Below are 21,390 nucleotides of genomic sequence, written 5' to 3'. Positions count from 1 at the left end.
CAGACAAACACCCTGCTAGCTGAGCTTCTGGACAAGGCCTGATTCAGATATATTTTAATGATCTGCACTTAGTAAAACAGGTTGCAACACTATCAGAGAAGCCAATTTATTCCTTCAAACAATGAAAACTGTAACAAATTAAATACTCAATTTCTTAAGTATCATTTTATCTACAGCCCTGTGGTTTCCTAAAGACACTTTGATAGGATACTTGCAGGGGGACCAGATGCTTCCCTAACCACTGAAGAGCAGCACAAGTTAATCTAAGAATATCCTTGGTTTTTTTTCCATCTTGACAAAGCAGAAATCTTCCATTCAAAGCTCAGCACAAACTGCATCAAGAATGAGGTGGGAGAATGATTGGGGCTTTATAGGGAAGGACAAGACCAAAAACATGTTACAACAAAGACTGATGAAAGACAGCACTCATTTTCATAAAGCAAAGGTTTGGAGTTTTACAAAGAACAAACAAGACACAAGTGTTTGCATATCTACCAGCTGCTCTTATTTTTTTTTTTTTTAATCAAAGAAAACTCAAGTAGATAAAGAATAGGAACTAGCAATCATTTTCAACTGCTTATTCACATTAGTTCTCCTTTGTAATAGTATTTGAATGGTATGAAAGGCCTACCTAAAATGACTAATACAGCTCTGGAAATCAAACATACTGACCAATTTCAAGCTTGTCTATACTAATCCCAATCTGGTTTCACTCCCACACTTCCACCATCTAACCTGGGTTCATCTTATCCACGAGTTCCCTATGTCGATCTTGCAATTAACATCCATGTCTCCTTCCCTAAAAGGTGCCAACTCTTCTATGACACATTTCAACTACGAAGATGATACCCATCTATGCTCTTTCATCAGCCCCTTTTGCAAACTGTGAGTAAGTTCTACTTAGGAAGGCAATTCAGACGCATTCAGCCCTTTTCAACTTGTAAAGCAGCTTACATAATAAAAAAGGCTCACATACGACATGGCAGCAAGAACTAAGTGATACTCATGCCTGTAGATCAGGTCAGGGGAGAGATTTATCTGAGTTTTCATCTGTCAGCTGATTGGTTTCATTGCAAAACAAGATGAAGTAATAGGGAACAGTGACAAACCAAAGTCTAGTAATCTCTGCCCCTTATTCTGGTGTTGCAGTTAAAGGATTTCCAAAGTGTGCTTATTTTTAAAGTGCAGCTAGCAAAGACTCCTCCTTCAACTCTCCGAGTATCCTAGAGTGTACCTGTTACAGTCAGAGGGGAAAAAAAAGAACCTGCATTCTCCTCATGAGGGATTTCGCAACTATTTTATATTGCCCATATGACATGGAGACATTCTGAAAATAAAAAAAGAGGAATAATTCAAACTCAAGAAAACTCTGGTATATGGTCTTATGTACTCTCATCAGTGTGCCACTGGTAATCTATGACCTACTTATACAGTATATAGGTCACAAAGTACTGATCTCCAGAAGCTACAGGGCACTGAGAAACAGCTAAAGAGCATTTGATAATTGCCATATATTGATTTCACATGTAAACAATTACTGTGGTTGTCACAGGAATATTATGCGTCATCCTCTGTGGAGAATTCTATAGGTGTCAACAAGAAGGAAGTGAATCACTGCACATGGACAGGATGCTCCAGAATTCACACCATCTAAATGCAGCTCATTGCTACTGGAGCCTCTACTTAGCATTTCAAATAGAATTGAAGTCTCAAGTCCACTTTTCAGAAGACAAGTGTCCTTATCACAAAAACCTGTAGTGACATCCAGCATTTCAAATTTAGAGCTCATGGTCCAGTGGACAGACCTCTGTTACCCATTACCTGTTACACAGACACTGTCCCTGCAATTAGCGTATGTCTGCACATCAGCAAAAAAAAAAAACCAACTGCATTGGTGGCTGCCCTACTTGGTGGACAAGCTAGGTGTAAAGCTTTCTCACCTTTCAGTGCATTCAGCTTCCCACTACAGACAAGGAAAGGGGGAGAAAATACAACAGTAAAATCATTATCTCATTAATACAAAGTAACCATCCAACATTTGAATGAAATCTGGCAGCTTAATAACTGAGAGGAAAAAAAGTAAAAAGGAAAAAAGTCTCTAAGTGAACAAGCCCTTTGACAGTAAGCTCTCAAGTCAGATGGAAGAGAAGCAGCTGCAAGGAACTGTATTCCACAGCATAAGGCAGTCCACACAGACAAGATCAGTGGTTCCACCACCTTGGTGACAAACACCTGAAAGCACTGAGGCCATCACCAGTTAGAAGCTCACAGCATTACAGAAGCAACCCGCCTTTCCCCTTCCCTGCTGCCTCTCGTTCATTGCTGCCACCCATCCACCCGTGCTGCACCCAGAAACACTTGTGTGCCACACACTGAACCTGGTTGGGGCAATTAAGAAATCCTCGTGGCTAAAACTAACCACACAAGAAAAGACAAATAAATACATACATGTATACACAATCAAGGCAGACCAATGCAGGTCATTTCACAGTGGTACGCTGCACCCGTAAAATGCAAAATCAGAAAGAAGAGGTGCAATGCTGAATGCTATAGCTGCTCATGCTGCCAAACAGTTGATCACAAAACTCATTTATTCAGACAGGAAATGCATCTCAGAAACATCTTGTTAAACAAGCCAGGCGCATGCAAGGGAGAAGGAGAAATCCACACATTTCCATTAACATTTGAGTTATTTATATTAAATTCATATTTGACGTGTAACAAGGCCCCACACATACAAAAAAAAAGCAAGCATGAAAAGGGTGTCTATTCATTTATACAGTGCTTAGTATTCAAAATTGATTTTAGAGACATCCTGCTAACCTGTCTGGCAGAAAACCCTCCAGACAACACAAACAGAGGCTGTCACATTTTCCCTCTTACAAGCAAGGAGTTAAAGCTCTGAAATAGCTTTTGGCATGCTGTTTTAAGGAATCATGCAGAAATTAATATAGTATACATCACGGGAAAAAATAATTATTTTGTCTCAGTTTAGTTTTTGGACAAGAACTCGTAGTTCAAACCAGATGCAATAAAAGTAGACCAGGAGTTGCTAACCATGTACTGAAATAGCCTTCTCATCAAAGAAATACGAACAAAAGCACTCAAAAATTAAAATGCTTATGACAAGACATTATCAGTTTATAGATCAGAAATAAAAGATGATTTCAATACAGACTTGGCCAATAAACCCAACAGATCCCTCTCCATTCTATTCTTCAGAACTTCAGGGGATGACCATAACAAGCTCATTCACAGAGGCAACTTGAAATCTAGCAACAGCCCTCCAGTTTCATTTTTCCTCTATTAAAACAGAGGTAGTCTTCAAAACTATTCAATTTCCTCTTGAGAAATGGTATCACTGTGAAACTGCATACCTTCCAGATTATCTCCAAAACATTTCTTGCCAGTGCCTTTAATGCAAACCTACTCTAGCCTGTGCCTCCCAAGAAAAGAAAATAGATACCTAATACCAACGTGGAACCATGCTACTCCAGAAAATGTTATGATCTAACCTTGCTGGTTCAGAGGGGTTTGCTTGGTGTGTTTTTTTTTTTGCTGTTGTTGTTGCTGCTGTTGCTTTGTTTTGGGGAAGTTTATTTTTCAACACAAGGACATTTCATATCCAGAATCACAAGCCTGAAACCGCAAACGGGTACAATGGACTCAAAACACAGATAATGAAGAACACAGGTAAAATGAGGAACAAAAACGTTTCTGAGCTGGCTAGTGCACGTTTGCCGTGGTATGATTAATAAAGCATTACACATACTTAGAAATGGTGCCATATTACCCTAATATATTCAGTGTTTCAGCTTCAAAGTACTTAAGACTGACTCAGTGGATCTTTCTCAGCTCTACACAGGTAGTAAAAATGCAAAGGTCTGTTCTTCAGTGGTCTGCAAAGGTGTGAGCTCCCTATGATATGAAGTTGGTGAGCAGGTTTTAAGGAGAAAGCATTCAAAAGATGAAAAGATTCTCTGATCACAAATATGTTTAAAAAAAAAAACCTAGATCTGAAAACTATAAAACTACAGTAACTTTCCACAAGGTAAGTGCCTCTAGCTTTCCAATTCATTTAAAACCAACCAAATAAAAACAGCATACATAAACTCACACTTCAGGCTAGAGGGCAAAAGAAGACTTAGTGTAGCATATGAAATCACAGTAATTTGAATTACTGCTATTTGAATTCACAGTAATTTGAATTCCCAAATGGCTTTTTTTTTCCCCCATTAAGAAAAGATATAATTAAATTTAAAAAGCACAGTTACAATTAAGCAGAGAGCTTCCTGTACTCATAGCCCAGGAGAATCATATTAATCACTCAATACTGCCAGTATGTACTTGTTACCAGCTCTCACTCACTCCAAGACAAAATTCAGTACTGTCAGGCAGAAAATAATACATCCTTATCTCCAGAGGGCACTGACACTTGGATCTCATTCTAGGCACTGATTAACCATTTCTGCCAAGTACAGTCTTGTCTAGTGTAATATATATTTGGAAGAACAAGGATTTTGCTTTTGCATCGAATACAAAGTTTTGTAAAAGCAAGCAAGCAAAACCACGCATCAGGTAGAAATAATACGCATCTGCGTTCTGTATGATACACTGAAGGGTGGGGTGGACTAGAGAACAAGCAAAGTTTCTGAAAACTGAGACAAATGTGAAGATGTGAAATGGTAGAAGAAATGCTCCAAAAATTAGAAAGAGTTAAAAAAAATCATATGAATGTCAGAAAATTTAAAAAAACATAGAAAGACAGAAAGAAAGAAAGAAAGGTCCCACATACTTAATCAGCCTAATTTACTTAGGCTGAAATACATCCTCAGGGAAATCAGTGGAAAGTGATCTAGAAGTTTTGGAACACAAGAACAGTTCATTTGTGGCAATAACTTCCATGAATTAAGATGCTCCATTTTGTGTCTTGATAACATCAACACCATCACGACAGAATATAATTTTTTCAGTGCTTCTTCAAGGCACAGTAAAGAGCAACCCAACAAGCCTTTTAACAAAGGCAGAGGACATTCTCAGAACAGCAAAAACCTTTTCAAGAAATTTGGAAGCAAGTAGCCAAGAACTAGCCATCCCCCTTGGCACAATTAATTCTGAGCTCAGTATAATCACAGGATTACACCACATTTTATTTGAGATGGAAGTTTTCCTTGGAGATTGTATTGCAACCCATGTATCATAACCTACACCACTACCCAGGCCAGACATTATGAAAGATGCATAGCCTTGTGGTTTGGGAAATTTAAATTACTTTCCTTATCTCTCCCCTTTACGTGAAAACCAAGAAAATAACCCCATAAAACACAGTCCACAGATTTATGAAACAAGGCGAACACTCCCAGTAGCAATACGTGCCACTCACAGTCTCACAAAAACAGCAGATGGACTTTAAAATATTAAAATGCAGGTTTGTTAAAAAATAGCTCTGTTTCATACACACACAATGGTAATTAAGAGAAAGAATATATCATGGCAGCAATACATCCTGAGAAATTTCCCTCAGTGAATTAAAGAAAAAAAAGAAATCTCCTAAGCAGTTAATTTTACATAAAATTGTGCCTACTCACTTTTGATTTAGAGATCAATTGACATAGCAGAATTTCCTCACTTCTGTGCTTTGTTTCTGCTATTCATAGATTCAGTATCATCCAACTGAAATTAAAACCTGTTTAATCTCACTGTCATTATCCCTAGCACTCAGACATGAACTCTCACAGAATCAAGAGCCACCTCTGTTTTGTGTTGTTACTGGACAATTAATTAAAGGAGAAGAGTTAGTGCACCCAAATAAACACAGGCCACAGGGGAAGCACAATAGTGGGCTGTTTACAGCACACAGTGGATTAAAGGACAGAGTCTGCCAAGTTGCCACTAACACAAGCTGATTAAGTCTGTGTGGCAGAGAGCAGACATTAGCATGGGTCGGGAAGCAGTAAACCACAGTGGCTTGGATGCAGCTCCACACAAACATGACTAAACTGCTTCTGAAGCTAATCTAAGCGTCTGCGTGGCACATTTCCTAGCACCGCCTGTTCTCGGATTTGCTTCTGCAGAGCAACTGTGGGTGTAGGCATGCCCACAGTCCTTTTTTCTTGGGAGTCCATTGAGAAAACAATGTTTTCCAAGCAGTTCAGAACTTACCCACAGTCAGCTCCTCTAGACAGCCTTCAACCAGGGTGAAATTTTGACATTTTCTACCACAGCGAGTCAAGATGATACCAGCGCCTCCACAATTTGTACAGCCTGTTAGCATTTTGGAGGGAAAAAAAAAAAACCAACGAACTGCATTAGTCTAAAACAATTTCATCTCAAAAATAAAATCTTCTGGGCTACTACTCATTTCTTTGTCTTCTAGTGCTTTAGAAGAGCCTACGTACCAGGAAAAATCCTGGAACAAATACTCAAAATTAAGCAACTGGGTCCGCAACTGCTCATTTCCACTCCTTCCCCCTAAAACTTCTAAAGACACACAGTGACTGCTCTTGTCAGTCCCTCAGTATTACACGTATCCTCCATGAGTTAAGAGCCACAGCAACTCAGGGATTACATCAGCCAACTCTGACTCTTTCAATAATGCTTTTTAAACACTTCAAACTTAAACTTATCTAAGTGTTCTATAATCTGTTCTCTCCTCGTGCCAGTTTAGGGTTTTAGCACTTGCCTTCTTTATCAGTTATATCAGACTCTCTTACTAAGGATGAGGTGAAAAAAGACCTCAGTCTTCTTTGCATTTTTGCATTATCTGTCAACCGGTCTCCAAAGAGCAGCAAACCCTATCTTCTTACAAACACTGTATTTCTCTAATGATTTCTTGTTAATCTTTGCCAATTAGCCATTCTGAACGCTTCATTTTAATATAATGTGCTTGAGCTATAGCTCTGCTCTTGCCCTTAGCATCCCAGCCAGGACTCCATTCCCCTCCTTTCTGTGTTTGATGTTAAGGAGCCTCTCATTGCTTTTCACAGTTCCCTCTATAGAGGAATAGTTTCTATTTCTGCCATTAACATAATTTCCTGAAGGAACAATATAATTCCTACCATTGCTACAGGACTACACAACAAAATGTTATCCCTTACACTTGTTGCTACTTCAAAATTGAACACTAACTTTCCACCTATTGAATCACTTTGCTCACATCTGCTATGGCAATAACATAACATACAGCAAGCACTGGATTTAAGCTATGCATAGTTTAGCACTTCCTAAGCCAATACAGCATCCGTGAAACGCGAGGCACATTGCTACCACTTTGCAATTTTAAATTGTTGAGAGGAAGAATCAGATAACATTTAATTCATCTTTAATTCATTTAACTTTTTAAAATGTATCTTCACACAAAGTAATTCAAATGCTGTTGAATTTCACTGAAGGCTAATGGGAAATGTTCACACAAATACAAGCTACAAAGTCTGCAAATTATTTTCTTCCTTATAGGCAAAGCCTAAAAGAAATATTAACACCTGGAAAGGAGTTCAGATAGCTTCTCCACACACCAACAGTCACGTAATTCAGTCATTTTAACAGAGCTGCCTTGAATGTCAGCAGACACAAGGCCTGCGTGCCTCAAACTATGTCTACTCTCTCAGTTTCAGCAGCTGCTCTATCAAAGAGTATTATACTACCGCTCCCCTTTACCTTCACCCTTACATCCTCAATATTGGGTGGTGGATATTATTTACGTCTTCTGACTAACCCATTTTATTAACAAGCAAAAGCTAAAAGCAACACCAGCATAAGATATAACTTGCATAGAATAAACACATCGTAACTGCCACATTTGCTAAATGCCTTACTTGTTTCTTTTTAATATGTTTTTTTTTTTTCTGTAAAAAGTTCATGTGAATAGCAAGAAGTACAAGGACTCCAATGGCATCCAAGTGAGACAAATCCCACCTACAGATAATCTACAAAAGCATCTCAATACTGCTGTGTGCTCTGCTGTATCAACACCAGCAAGTCAGGAGCCCCTGAGCACTAGGCTGCTGCTGGCAAAGATCACCACACAAAAATCATGCCAGTGAAATTCTGTTGAAGGCAGATGTAACCACTGACATCCACTAAGATTCGCTTCTGTGGTATCTGGCAGCCAGTTCACACTATCTTTCCCAGTGCTGTTCACTCTGCTGCAACCAAAACATTAAGAACAGAAATCATTATGAGAGAAAATCAATTTATTTTCCTTCCTCTTTTGTTTTTTTTTCTTTTAAGAAAACATAGTATTTCACTTCACTTCATATGCTCCACACCATATGAAAGTGTTTCAACGAGCTGATAAAGAGCTTTCTAATTGTTTAACTGAAACCACTCCAAGGAGGCAAGCATAATTAATTTTAATGCAAGTCAGAAATTCAGAAAGGAAGTTATCCACTTACACCTAGGAATTTCAAATGCAATTGCAGACTATATTCTGTGCTTCCCTGTACTTAACGGTAAAAAAAGGTAAACTACTTAAAAATATATATATTAAAAAAAGGCATGACCATTCCAAAGTAACAAACTAGCTGAAATACCTCAATACTTTCAAATCTCAGAATGAAGTCCCAGTACGACTGCTTCTCTCAACCCATGCCACAGGCATCCCAAAGATATTTGGGTGGGCTAAATAATAGTGTGGGAGCAAAACAAGGAGCAACGCGTCCTTTTTATTTGAAGATGTTAATGGTTCACAGAAAAGTATTTGGCTGCTTAGCACCTGTCATAGTTGTACCTCAGGAGGCATGTGAGAGAAGCCAGTGTAATTCCAGGTTACATGCAGAGGAGAAGAGAGCCCACACCTCCAAAATGCATCCACAACTCTGCACTTGGGAGCGTGTGCTTCCTGAATAGCCCAGCACTCGGAATAAAGAGTTCCTCACCAGAGGAGAAAAGCTTCAGTCTTCCCTAAGTTTTCTTACGGGACTGCAATCTGAATTTACGGCACTGAACTTAAGACATGTTTGTGGCACAGGAAGAACGTAGAAGCGCCACAAATCTGCAAGGACGAAACAGCACAGATATGTTTAGTGCAGCACATTGGTGCAGTGTAACAAAACAAGCACACATGATTGTGAAAGTAGCACCTCCCAACTCAGACTCCTTTCTTCCCTTATATGTTCAAGATGTATCCTTACAGAAACACTGCTCCGAACACAATACCAGCACAGCACTGAAGCAGTAAGCCAAATGATCTCTGTCTCTCAAGTGTGTTGCATTAGGACTATAAACTGCCACATTAAAATGAGTAAACATCATTCAGTTAAAGTCACACTGCTTTTCTGGACCCAGCTGCACACCAACAGTTTTTCATTTGCTGCTTTGTTCTGTGTGTCAAAAAACAAACATTTGAAAAAACGTTTAGCTATCGCAAATATATTAACATACATTTCCTCTCCCTCATTGGTACCTGAGGTTATACAAAAGATTTTGAGTTCAGGTGGGGTTGGTTCCTCAGCAGTTCAACTCCCTGATCATCAACACAGTAGACAGCACACAGATTTAATTTACAATTCACAAGTTCACCGGCATTTGGATCTTTCAAATAGCTTAAAGGTTTTTTTGCTTGGTGGGTTGTTGTTTTTTAATGTACATTAGAAAATCCTTCTTGCTGTGACCTTTTACCAGCATCACTTCATCTGTTCCCCAGGCAAACTAAACTATTACTAGGATGGTGACTACATTGGGGTTACTAATATAAAAAGTTTCACAGAAATAAATCCTACCCTTCATTGCGTACACAACAGAGGCAAGTTGTTCAAAATGAACTAGAATTAGGAGGAAAAAGGGCACAAGCGTATTTCAGCAACAGTTGCTTCCACAAAGAGCCTAGCACAGTTTTTATTATCGCACGGCTTGATTGGTTGGTTTAAACCAAAACAGAAAAGTTATAGGAATGTGTGCAGTGGATTAAATAACTACAGTGATGCCTGTCATGCTGTTTGCAGAGTTGGGTAGAGGTGCAAGGGGAGAGAACATTTGACTATTCCTCTGCAGATACACAGGAAAAATGACACAATAAAAATTCATCTAACATTTAGCACTAATCTTGCCATGTATCTCCCCACACAAAAGCAGATAGCGTCCTCTGTGATGCTAATTATGACTAAAATTAACTGTTACTGTGCACTCGGGCAACTCAGTATTACTTTACACTTGGATATTTTCTCTTTTTATTTCCCCTTAGAAGTCATTGATTTCTCAATAACTTCACCCACGAGGAGCCACCACAGCGTGAAACCAAATTCCACAACAAATTCTGCAACTGCAATGAAAACGTACTACCTTTGGTCCAGAGACAAAACAAAGCAAATCAAAGTTCTAAGTAGATGTGACACATACTCATTCAGGAACTCATTCCTCCTTTTCAGGTGGCAGCTTATTTTGGAGAAACAAGGTGTCATTTGGTATGTACAGAACAACGGTTTCAGGCCTCTTGCATGCAGATAGTTCTATTTGTTACACATTTCCCAGCTCTTCTCCCTCTAGATATCAAAGGCAACATTCATTAACTATACCTTCAGGTGCTTTGAGCTTTAACTACCGCTGTTAGAAGGCCTTACCTTACCTGCTCTATTTTCATTCCGTACTGAATTGACTCATCAGAATGTGCCGTTCAGAATCACTTTTGACAAGCATTTGGGCCACATGATTTCAAAAGGAAAGTGCCCTTATCACACCATCAATATGACTCATTTAGTATAAGATACTTACATATAGCCCAATACCACAAGACAGAAATTAAGATCAGTTCCCCAAAGCTTCTTAGTCTTTCTGAAAGTAACTTCAGCTGTGAACTGTCTATGGTTACCACAGCACCTCCAAACTTAAATCAATAAACTTCAATAACATATTGGTGTATGTCTATTACACAGGACTAACTACTGCATACAACAATAAGCACCTCTTATTGCTGTATGCATTCCCAAGTGCATTCAAAACTGTTATTTCGATTTAGCTTAGTGAGTTTTCAGACCTGACCTATGTCTATCTGACCTGCTCTACAAGACAGAATGAAGTTCCACCTCTAACTTACAGAAGGGCTGAATTCAATCAGGACAAAGCACAGAGGGAAGTTTGCACGAGTTTTTAAAGATACAACAACTCTTACAGTATAGCCATACCAATAGCTATTATGCTGTGGAGCAAAAAGGACAGAGAAATTCAGAATTTTCACATCATAGAGCCCCAGCTTTTGACCAGAAGAGTGCTTTGTAGCTTCCCCTGGAAGCACCCCAAGGCTTCCAAACTCAGCACCATGCTGTCAGAGTATTGGAAGCTCATCTGTAGCACACCTGAAGTAGACAGATCCACTGTCATATGACAACAATGCCTGAAAGACACTCAAAAGCAGTGGAGCAGACCACATGACACAAAAGCACTATTTTGCAGCTGGAAGCTCTCTTTCCTGGGTACTTTGATGAGGGCGCAGAGTAAGATTTTTACTGGGTGGTAGGTCAGACAGTTTTTGGTTAGATTGAAAAGAGATCACAAGAAAGCCAGCAATGCCACATCAGCATGTTTGAGTAAAGCAGGAAGAACTGAGTTGGAAGAATGCTTGTGGTTAAAAAGAAGAGCATGTCCTAGACATCCCCTGGTTTACAGATACTTGAACTCTAAGTTTAAACCAAAGTATAGTTCCAAAACCGTTAGAAAAAAGGATGAGAGGTGTGAAATGCCCTACTCTCTGCAACACAGAGCAAACAACACAAACATGCCAATAGCTCTAGACATGTTCTAAAGCACAGGGAGAAAGCATCTCAAACATTTGAGAGAAACTCCAAGTCACTATAAGATTATAGTAGGATATGCAGACCTGTGTTTTGAAAAACTTGAGCACACAACTCAAGCACTAAGAACTATAGAGGATTTCCATAAGTCTAATTAAAATTTGAAAAGCACTTGCAATGCAACATTATGCTTGTGAATAAATTGTTTAATAAAAAAGAACCCTTAAAACTCGTACATCAAAGTAATCTTTGACAACCATTCAAGAGTTTAGCAGAGAAACTGACGATTCAGATGGTACTGAGAATCTGTAAGTCTGAAGACTTAAGCTTGGCAGTTTTCAATACATTAGTATAATCTTTTGAAAAGACAATGCACAGACTCCTGCTAAAATTCAGTTTCACATCAGAACAGAATAAAATCACGCCACCGGGACTTACTCCAATTTTGATTCTCTTCATTTTGGATTCCACAAAGCTATGTACTCCATTTAGGGATACAGAACTATATAGAGTGTAATCCAATTCTTACTGTTTAGACTGTAAAATCTAAAAAAAGGTAAAAAAAACAAAAACCCTAAATGAAGTTATGTCCTATAGGCTTTGGCAACACGGTTTTCATTGTGTTTACACAACTCACTTATATCGTCAATCTTCATGGCTCAATAAATAGATTAAAATAGCTGTTTGCAGAAGTCAATTGGAAATGTGTGTCTTGATTGAGATGGATCACAGAAAAGGGCATCTGGGTGTTCCAACAGCTTCACAACTTCAGCTGCCATCCTCACACCAATACATCACCCACAGGCTTGCAACTATTCATATTCTAAAAAGGAGGTTATAGGGATTCCTGTCTTTTCTTTCTTCCTTTGACTTTCCACTTACGTTGATACAGAAACAGCGAGAAAGAAAGAATTTGCAGTGTTAGGTCCTTATTCTGATATTAGTTTCAGAGTAGGTGAATACCTTCATACACCTCCCAAACGAAGTAAGACAGCACACATAATGTGAAAATCCTCATCTGACTTCACTCCTTCAAGTGTTCTATTCCCTTCCCGTTGCTATCTTTCTAAAAGATCTATTTCTGGGCACAAAACGAGCATAGGTCTGTACTGCATAACTTCACACTACCACTACATAAGTGAGAGCTCTTTGAATAGAGTTGTTGCCACTCCATCTTCACCCTGAAAACAAAACAAGGCAAAAGCATCATGCATCATCCCTAGGAAAATAGGGCCCCAAATCCTTCTTCAGCATGGAGCAGGGATGAAAACAATGTCTGACAGAAGAAAAACACCACTACAGAACTCTGAGCAGCAACAGTTTCACATGGATCTACAGAAGACACCTCAACAGAGAACACGCTGGCAGATTCTTAAGTATTTTTCAGTTCATCCAGGAAAACTACAATGGTGTATAAAAATAACACACTTGTTTACAGGCATTTATCCTCTTCCTTCTGTCAGCATCTAAGATGTATTAAAGCCAATCAAAAAACCATCACACGCCCTGAGAGGGAGAAGGAGGAAACTCGAATGAAGAAAAACCTTCAAATGCCAACCTCAGCATTTCTCAGTTATTATAAATCACGTGCTCCAACCTGGCTAACTGTCCCTCACAGGCAGGCTGGTCCCACACACAGACTCCTCATCCGTGCCTGCTGTTTATCCCCAGGGAGCACCCAAAATCAGGCAGCGAGCCGGGGTGGCACAGCCCACACGCGCTGCCGCATCTCCTCGCGGCCACGGGAAGAACACGCACCTCACGAGGGCACACCGGGACCTTCTCCTCGCTGCGCCACCCCTGGAAAACACCTCCAGAGATTCGGCTAAGCGACACAGTCAGTTTCTCAAAGATAAATAATCCGTATTACAGGAGCGCTGCCACAGAAGCCCGATCCCAGCTGACAGCCGCTGCGCGGGAAGCCGGCCAACGACACCTGTGAGGAAGCGGCCCCCCCAGCAGACAGCAGCGCGGCCCGCTCCGTCCCGCCAAGATGTCCGCTTTCTGTCACAGAAGTTTGCCGCCCGGTCGCCCCTCCAAACACCGGCAGAAAAGCCTCCCTTCTCGCCTTCCCACCGAAAAAGATAAAGGGGATTACGCGGGCATTATTTCCAGTGACCTATATACTCCCCTCGGCGGCTACGAGGCAGACAGCAGCTGCCCGGCCCGGGCACCCCACTCCCGCACGGAGCCTGCCGGGCCCCGGGAGGCGGCTGCGCTCCCCCGCCCGCCCCAGCCCCTCCCGGTCTCGGCGGGACCAGCTCTTACCTGCCACGGCAGCGAAAAGTTTCCCTCGGGAGCGGCTCGGCGGACTCGGTCTCCACCACAGCGGCCGTCAGGGACGCGGCCGCACAGGTAAGTCGCCGTCAGCGGCGGGACAGCCGGCGCTAATCCCTCATCAAGCAGGGAAGGAGGGAGGGCGGGAAACGGCGAGCTCCTCGCGCCCGCCCTCACCGAGCGCCCCGCAGGCTCCGTCCCCTCGGGGCGGGCATCTCCCCCCGCAGCGGGACGGCGGGCAGGCGGCCCCGACCTGGCACCGGGAGCCCAGTTGGTGCGGGCGGGGGCCGGGCCGCTGAGTCAGAGCGGCTGGGAGGAGCCGCGACCTGCTGAGGTAAAGGCTGCCCTGCCGCGGTGCCCCCTGGCGGGAGGGCGGGAAGATGAGCCGCGTTGCTCGGAGCGAGCAGCCCAGCCTTGGCGACTGCGACTCTTAGGCGTCCGGTGGCGATCTAAAACTTTCCATTTCAACTTCAGCGAGTGAACGGTCTTGTTCTCCCCAATAATTTTGCACTGGGAAACATAAAAGAATACTTTTATCTTTTGCCTCAATGGCTTTGCCTCACAAGAAGCACCAGAGTCACAACAGAATACTTTTATCTTTCGCCTCAAAAGGTGCAAGGGCATCTTCCTCAGGTTCTACATGTATAGTTCTCGCTATGGCCTAATAAGCAATGGAAACTTTCCAAACTATGAAAAAGTGGATGAAAGGGAATCAACGGTCTCAGCAATGAAGCTGATGGTGAAAATCTTAGATACTACTGAGCATGCTCAAAGGGATATTAATTTATGGAGTCCTCAAAAAAGAATATGTATGCCAATGTACTACATATGTATGTGTTAATTGTTGAAATGGAGAACCTGAACTCTGGGGGGCACACTTGCTTGACAAGTTGCTCAGTACACATCCTGAGGAATAAAGGAATGTCACTTTTCAACACCACATTGGAGGTAGAAAGTTTTCTTCCTGGATTTCAAATGACAAGGCCATAAACATCGTTCTGTCTCCACAAAAACACTGATGCTCCTCAGGGTATGTTTCTCCTAGTGGCAGTGTGAGAGCAGCTACCTGTCAGGTCCTTTCCTTCAGGAGTCATCCACAGGTCTGCAGGAGCCATGGTCTGTGTGGGGCTGCAGGGAGCTGTGGGCCTGCCCTAGAGCCTCTGTGAGTGTTACTCATGTAACCACTGAGAATAATGACTGAGCAAGTGCTTGCCTTCACACTGTTGTTTTCTCCTGCATGGAAGAACAGCAAACCATAAGTACCAACAGCCATTTTAAATCTAGCCTGTAACACTTAAGAATTAGAAATGGTAGAATCTCAGAATGCTTTGGGCTGGAAGGGACTTCAAAGCTCACCCAGTTCCAACCCCCAGCTACAGGCAGGGCACCCACCAGCTCAGGCTTCCAGAGTCCCATCCAGCCTGACCTCAAGCACCTCCAGGGATGGGGCACCCACAGCTTCTCTGGGAAGCAATTAGATACTTACTAATTAAAAATAATTCTCTAGTGATGCAAGCTATAGTTCTTATATTTCTGTATTTTCACATAACTGTGATAGACTGCTGTGGTGAATAGTTAAACATTGTATGCTGTGTCTTTTTGTTAATGGCTTCAAATGAATTAATTAGACTGTCAGAGTACTGATTGTGATTTTGCTAATGAGTCAAAATAGGAATAGACACTGGCCTAATAGAGTAACAGTTCATTTAAATAAAGATACAATATAATTTACCAAGTGTAATGGTACTGTGTGAGCTCAGGAAGTGTTCTCTTCAAATCTTTATATAATTAAGGAATAATTTACTAAGGTCACTAACTACACAGATCTTCATGAACTAATTCACACCTAGCTATGCTAGAGTTAAGATTTCCATTGTCCAAAAAGTTCAGTCAGAAATAAAGCTACACTAACTTGAGTCTGGCCCTTTCACTTAGAAAAAGAGGAAGAATTGTTGGTTATTTTAACTAAATCTAAGCTGTTGAAGGATGGGAGAATCAGCTGTTTCCAGATAACACAATTCTCCCTGTTTATTATTTCCAGAATATTAGTTCAACCTCATTAGTAATTGCAAATGCATCAGTAGAAGTGCTCAGCAGAGCTACCAACATTCTTCTCCCCATAGCGTCAATCATTAAACAATGCCCATGTCTTTGTTGGAGACACTGCTTCATTACATCCAGTACTTCTTACCATTCATTCAGGAAATGGTCCCATGTCTTACCACAGATCCTGGGTAGGCTCACATGTAGGTGGCATTCAGCATCTGCCTAGGATGGCAGAACAGAGGCCAGCTTGGAAATTTGGTAGAGGTGTCTAGATGATGCCAGCAGAAATTGAGATGATGCTTCTGCTTAAGTTGTTCAGAAGCATGGGTGCTGCCAGACAACACTCAAGTGCCCTCATCATAATCAGATCATTAAGGAGCAAGCCTCTACTACAGTGTCTGTTGCAGATACTGATATAATCTGTTTCACTTTTCTAATGCTGCTTTAAGCATTTTAAAAAAACTCTCCACAATTATTTTTTCCTGTGATAGTTCAGAGGAATACAAGATAACCGTCCTTTAACATCCATATCTCTTAATCATTCGATAGGCTGTTCTATCACAGTTAGAAGAGATGGAAATGTAAAGATGACTTATCACAAGCTCCCACTAATCCTACTAGAAGCCTTCTTTGTTCTGAAGGCATTCTAAGCTACCAAGAAATACTTCAAGATAAAACAGTAAGAGACACAGCACTCAAACTCAATCACACCCAAACTGACAGGACAGGTGCAAGAAGTAAAGGTAGCACAAAGTTTTTAGCAAAGGGCATATGCCAGTCTTGAATGTTGTGTCATCAGGACAAGTGTTCAGTGTCTGTAGTGATATTTATGCAATAGTTACAAATCCAATGGTACATATAACATCTAAAGATATGAGAACATGTATGCTTTTACTTTTGGTCACCAGTTTTACTCCATGGAAAGCTTATGCTTTCTGAAGAAATGCCAGGAAGTTTCTCCTCTCTGTAAAACCAAAACTTTTTTTTATTATTTTATTTTTGTAGATAAAAAATGACAAAGTAAATTAGCATATGTAAAGCAGCTTTTAGAAAAGCTCTTACTGTAAATCTCAATACCATCTTTTTCATGATTCATGTTTTTAACCTGTAAAAGCATTTTACAGGTTAAGGACATCAGGAAGTATGCTTTGTGCTATGAATTTAATTCTATTCCCCAAATACGTGTTACAGGTGCACTGTCTAAAAAAAAAATCAATAGATAGAATTAGTTTCTTTAAAAAAAACAAGTTACTGTCAGCACATCAGAATGCTATAAGTTGCTGACCACTGAGCTACCCAATTTAAGTTGTAGGTTTCTTAGATGTAATCTGTGTATCATCTTAGTAAAACAAACCTGTGCTACATTTGCTTCTTAGTGAGATCTGATTTCCAGGAAAGGCATGAGAGAATAAAAATGTTTAAGCACAGAGTGGAATATGGGCATGTGTTCCAAGTTGTGTTCTATACCATGCCACAGCCTTCCTTCCACATCTTCTGTGAGCAGTAGGAAAAAAAGAAAACATTTTAGGTCTTCAGGAAAATGCTTAAGAATTTCCTCCATCCACACCCTGAAACTTTCATGCAAAGAAAGAAAAAGCAGTGTACTTCAAGCACTTCGGGGAAAAAAAAATCACTGTCTTGTTCTACCTAAGTCATATTTCATCTGAACAATATAAATGCTTATCTCTTAGTATTCAGAATTATCCCCAAACTTTCTTTTCTAGATACAGTTTTGCAGGTATTTTGCTTCAGCAGGCAATTCAAAGTATAATTGTATTCAAAAATAATTACTATATACAAGATGAATGTTTTAATTACCTGAATAAAATGCAGATGCCTTGCTAGACTAGTAACTAATAAAAAACACAGATTGGAAATTAATGTGCTCTTTCATTGTTTAAACAGTGTTTCTGACTGATCAATACAAAAAACTCGATGACTTAGAAAAGATATGCATTCTGAAGTGTTCTTTTATGAACAGTAACAACTTGAAAGATCTCAGTGTAATTGATGTTCATAGATTCACCTGTTCTAAGGATACTTTTTAAAATGAGAGTTTGTTAAATAAGTTTAATACCTGCATTTAGTTACGGAGTCACCTTTGACCACTATGAAGTAGTGATTTGTGAGACAAAATAAATTCACTGCTCTTGTAACAAAATTATTTTTCCTTTTTAAAACCAGATTGGGTTGTCTATAAGAGCTTAACACTCATTTTGAGAATAAGTTAATTCAGTCTGGTCCAGAAGTCAATCCACTTATAGTCTACAATTTCTCATGTGATGTAGAACAGCACAGGTCAGCACTGCTATTAAAAAATAATAATCTTTCCTTCCTCCACTGATTTTGTCCCTTCCTAAACTTTCATCTTTCCTGGTGCAAAGAAAATTTACACAGCTATTTAGTAAATGAGATCAGTTCCCTGATTCAGATTAAAATTAACCCCCTTTTTTCTGCTATTAACTATAACATGGGTCAAGTCTCTGATCTGGTTCATCTACCACCACATAAATCCTTACCCTGGTACAAGCAGCAGCAGCATGAGGGCAAGAGTAAGCTGGGACTACGTAAATTCACATAAAGATATATGAAACAGAGGTATGATTCCTCATGTTGTTTTTCTTTCATGGTTTTTATCTGAGTGTACAGGTCTAAAGCACATTCTATAGCATCCTCAGTGTTATGTGAGAACTTGCTTTTGTTCTAATCAGATACTGTTTTTCTCATTATGCTTTGAAAACGCAGAGCTGAATCCCGGTTTTATGCTATAAATCCTGCAAGCTGTGTACTTGGAAAGAAGGACAACTGTTAATTTAAAATATTCTTCTTTAAAGCAAGGAAGACCTCCTTTGCCACAGAAACAAACCAACCTACTCGCTTTTTTCTAGGCTTTTACCATTGCAGGGCAGTTGCTAGACAGAATTCTTCAGTCTCATAGATTTTTTTTTTTTGGATTTGCTAATCCATCCCTGCCAACAAAGATTTATGTCTGGCCCCTAGCAAACTGCTTACCTTAAGAATACTGCTGAAGGATATTTAACAAAAATATATCCCTAGGGAAAGAGCAGTAGTAGATTCTTTAGAGGCTTAGCCCTGCTTTTCTAATTACAAATTATACTCCAAGGTCCAGTGAGAGTTTTGACCCAGAACTACATAATATGTTTCTTAATGAAAATTAGGTTATCAGCATTGCTCTGCTTTTCTGGCTACACAGACTATGATTAGCTAGCATAGTATTTAAGTGAACAGTGCCAAAGCTACTCTTCCATACCCTATAACCTGCCCATATGTCACATCATAGTCAATAATGCAAAAACATCCCAGTGTTTTACCCCTGCCCCCTGGAAAGTCACCAACAACAAACTAGATTTAACAATTCTCAGATATTAAAAAATAAAAATTGGCTGTTGATCAGTCCAGAGAGTTTTAGTAGACCTCAATAGCAACACTGAGCCAAAGTTCAGACAGAAGGCCTACTCCCAGCTAATTACAACATGATCCACGCAAACTCCTTAGGAGATTACCCGCTCATTAATACCTTCTTGCATCACTATTTTGCCACACCAAAGTTGTGCTTCTGCATGCTTTCATATAACCCTCTACTTTGTCTTCTTTTTGGTAAGCTGTGTAATCGCAGAGCTACTGGTAACAGGAAATAGGTTGCCTGCAGTACAGGAAAATCCTGCAGCATGTGTTGCATTAAGCCTATTTGCCAGATGTGAAATGGGACACTCTGGATTTTTTTTCCCAAACTAACATGACTGCACACCTGCAGGAAATTGGTAGGAGGGAAAAAAAGAAATGGCCATACTGTATGTGCTGATGGCCTTAGTCATACTACTATCCATCTGCATGCATAAGAAAACAGTCAGTGAAAGATTTAATAAGTCTGCTAGTCTTTCTTACAACACAATAAAATATTACCAAGTAGCCTTTTTATGTGAGTGTATGAGTACTGATTTCCTCTATGAATGAACCAGTACTAGATAGGAGATGAGATATTCAGCTGCTAGGCAAAAAGATCTATAGCAAATCAGAGTAATTCGTAGTAGTGGTTTATTTCTCTGCATTTGCTTTTTTGTTCTTTGCTTAGGACTAGGATAAAGAGGGTTTTTCTTTAAATCACTGTCAGATACCTTATGATGTCAGGTGCTACTTTCTGCAGAGAAAATGAGAGAGAAACAATGCTTCCAAAGATGGAAAGCTTTACATTGTATTTCTCACTTATGAAGTACAGAAAAAGTTGCTTTCGTTTTCTTTCTAGATAACATGTTGTTTTTAATGTTCTTTATTGTAGCTTAGTTTGTCTTCAGAGTTTATGGCTAAGTCATTGAAGTAGAAAGTTAGTTGAAATAAATGTTTGCTTAGTTTCTGACTAATTCTTCTAAATTTTTGCCAGCATGTATTCATGCCAAATAAATAATTCGAAGGAAGAGTTGTACAAGGTTAATTGCAACAAAGTCACAGGTCACTTAGAGACTCATAATTAGAAAGGGACTGAGAACAATCAAGACAAGACCTCTACTATGACTCCTAGTAGTGAAGTCACAGACAAAGTCCCAGATTTCCAAGCTCTTTCCCTGCTCTGTAAGAATAGGGAGTTTTAGTGAAATCTAAGCAATTCGCTGAAATGGAGCTCATGGGCCATTTGGACAATTAGAATTGAGGATTATCATTAGGAGGTACCTAGATTCTTTGAAACAAAAGCCTATGGGGATTTGTAACACTGTAACACAACAGAAAGCACAGCAATAATGGCAGGGTGGCAAAGTCCCAGGCTGCAGCAAGCAAGGATAAGCTCAAGTGCAGCAGCCATAGACACAAGCAAAAGAAAAACAGAGCTGCTTACCCTTAGAAGGCCTCAAGTAGGCAGGGGTCTCCAACAAACTACCCTTGCCTCCACTGCCAGCCCTTGAATAAGGTCTGGGAAGAGGTGGAGCCAGGATACATGCCTTCTGGTCACTCAGATACACTGCATGCCCCTAAGCTCCCCTTGGTTAGCCCTACCTTTCCACCTGGTGCTCAATCACTGATTCAAGCTGTGACTTCGTATTTCTGCTAAAGGACTTTTTTTATATATCTGGCAGATGAGAACTATTCATAACCCTTCACATTTAAAAGTCATGGGATAAAATACATCAACAGGATTAGGATCAAAGACCAGGCTGAGTCTCTTTCTCTTTGAGAAATGAGTTCCTAGCTGCCAGCTGGTATAATCATGCTTCTCTTGCTTGCTCTTCCCAGCCTTGTGCTCTCTGCAGCCTAGTACCCAGCTTCAAAAGAGTCCCACTTCAAAAGTTTCCCTCTTTGTATAAAGTGATGGGTAAGAAGTACTGAAACAAGG

At 40.2% G+C, this 21,390-nt stretch overlaps 2 protein-coding genes across 8 annotated transcripts in view; one reads left to right on the top strand and one right to left on the bottom strand.

Moving 5' to 3' along the window:
- FHIP1A (FHF complex subunit HOOK interacting protein 1A) overlaps window positions 1-21,390 on the bottom strand; it is a 92,772-nt gene that overhangs the window by 70,902 nt on the left and 480 nt on the right. For 2 of the 7 annotated variants that reach the window (XM_040699176.2, XM_040699175.2), the window contains exons 1-2: window positions 13,992-14,302; window positions 6,163-6,264 (exon numbers count right to left, since the gene is read on the bottom strand). The exons of 1 other annotated variant lie outside the window; for it this stretch is intronic. The gene's annotated coding sequence lies outside the window, so the exon portion shown is untranslated. Of the gene's footprint in view, window positions 1-6,162; window positions 6,265-13,481; window positions 13,933-13,991; window positions 14,303-21,390 lie in introns of those variants that run through there. 4 more of the 7 variants (XM_046941253.1, XM_040699178.2, XM_046941254.1 and 1 more) reach the window with 2 other exon arrangements.
- The window catches only part of SH3D19 (SH3 domain containing 19), a 103,514-nt gene continuing 95,454 nt past the window's right edge, over window positions 13,331-21,390 (top strand). The window contains exon 1 of the mRNA XM_040699169.2: window positions 13,331-14,078. The gene's annotated coding sequence lies outside the window, so the exon portion shown is untranslated. The remainder of the gene's footprint in view (window positions 14,079-21,390) is intronic.

The sequence above is a fragment of the Gallus gallus genome, chromosome 4, assembly GCF_016699485.2.
Source record: "Gallus gallus isolate bGalGal1 chromosome 4, bGalGal1.mat.broiler.GRCg7b, whole genome shotgun sequence".
NCBI lineage: Eukaryota > Metazoa > Chordata > Aves > Galliformes > Phasianidae > Gallus > Gallus gallus.
This window is presented reverse-complemented; position numbering and strand designations above follow the sequence as displayed.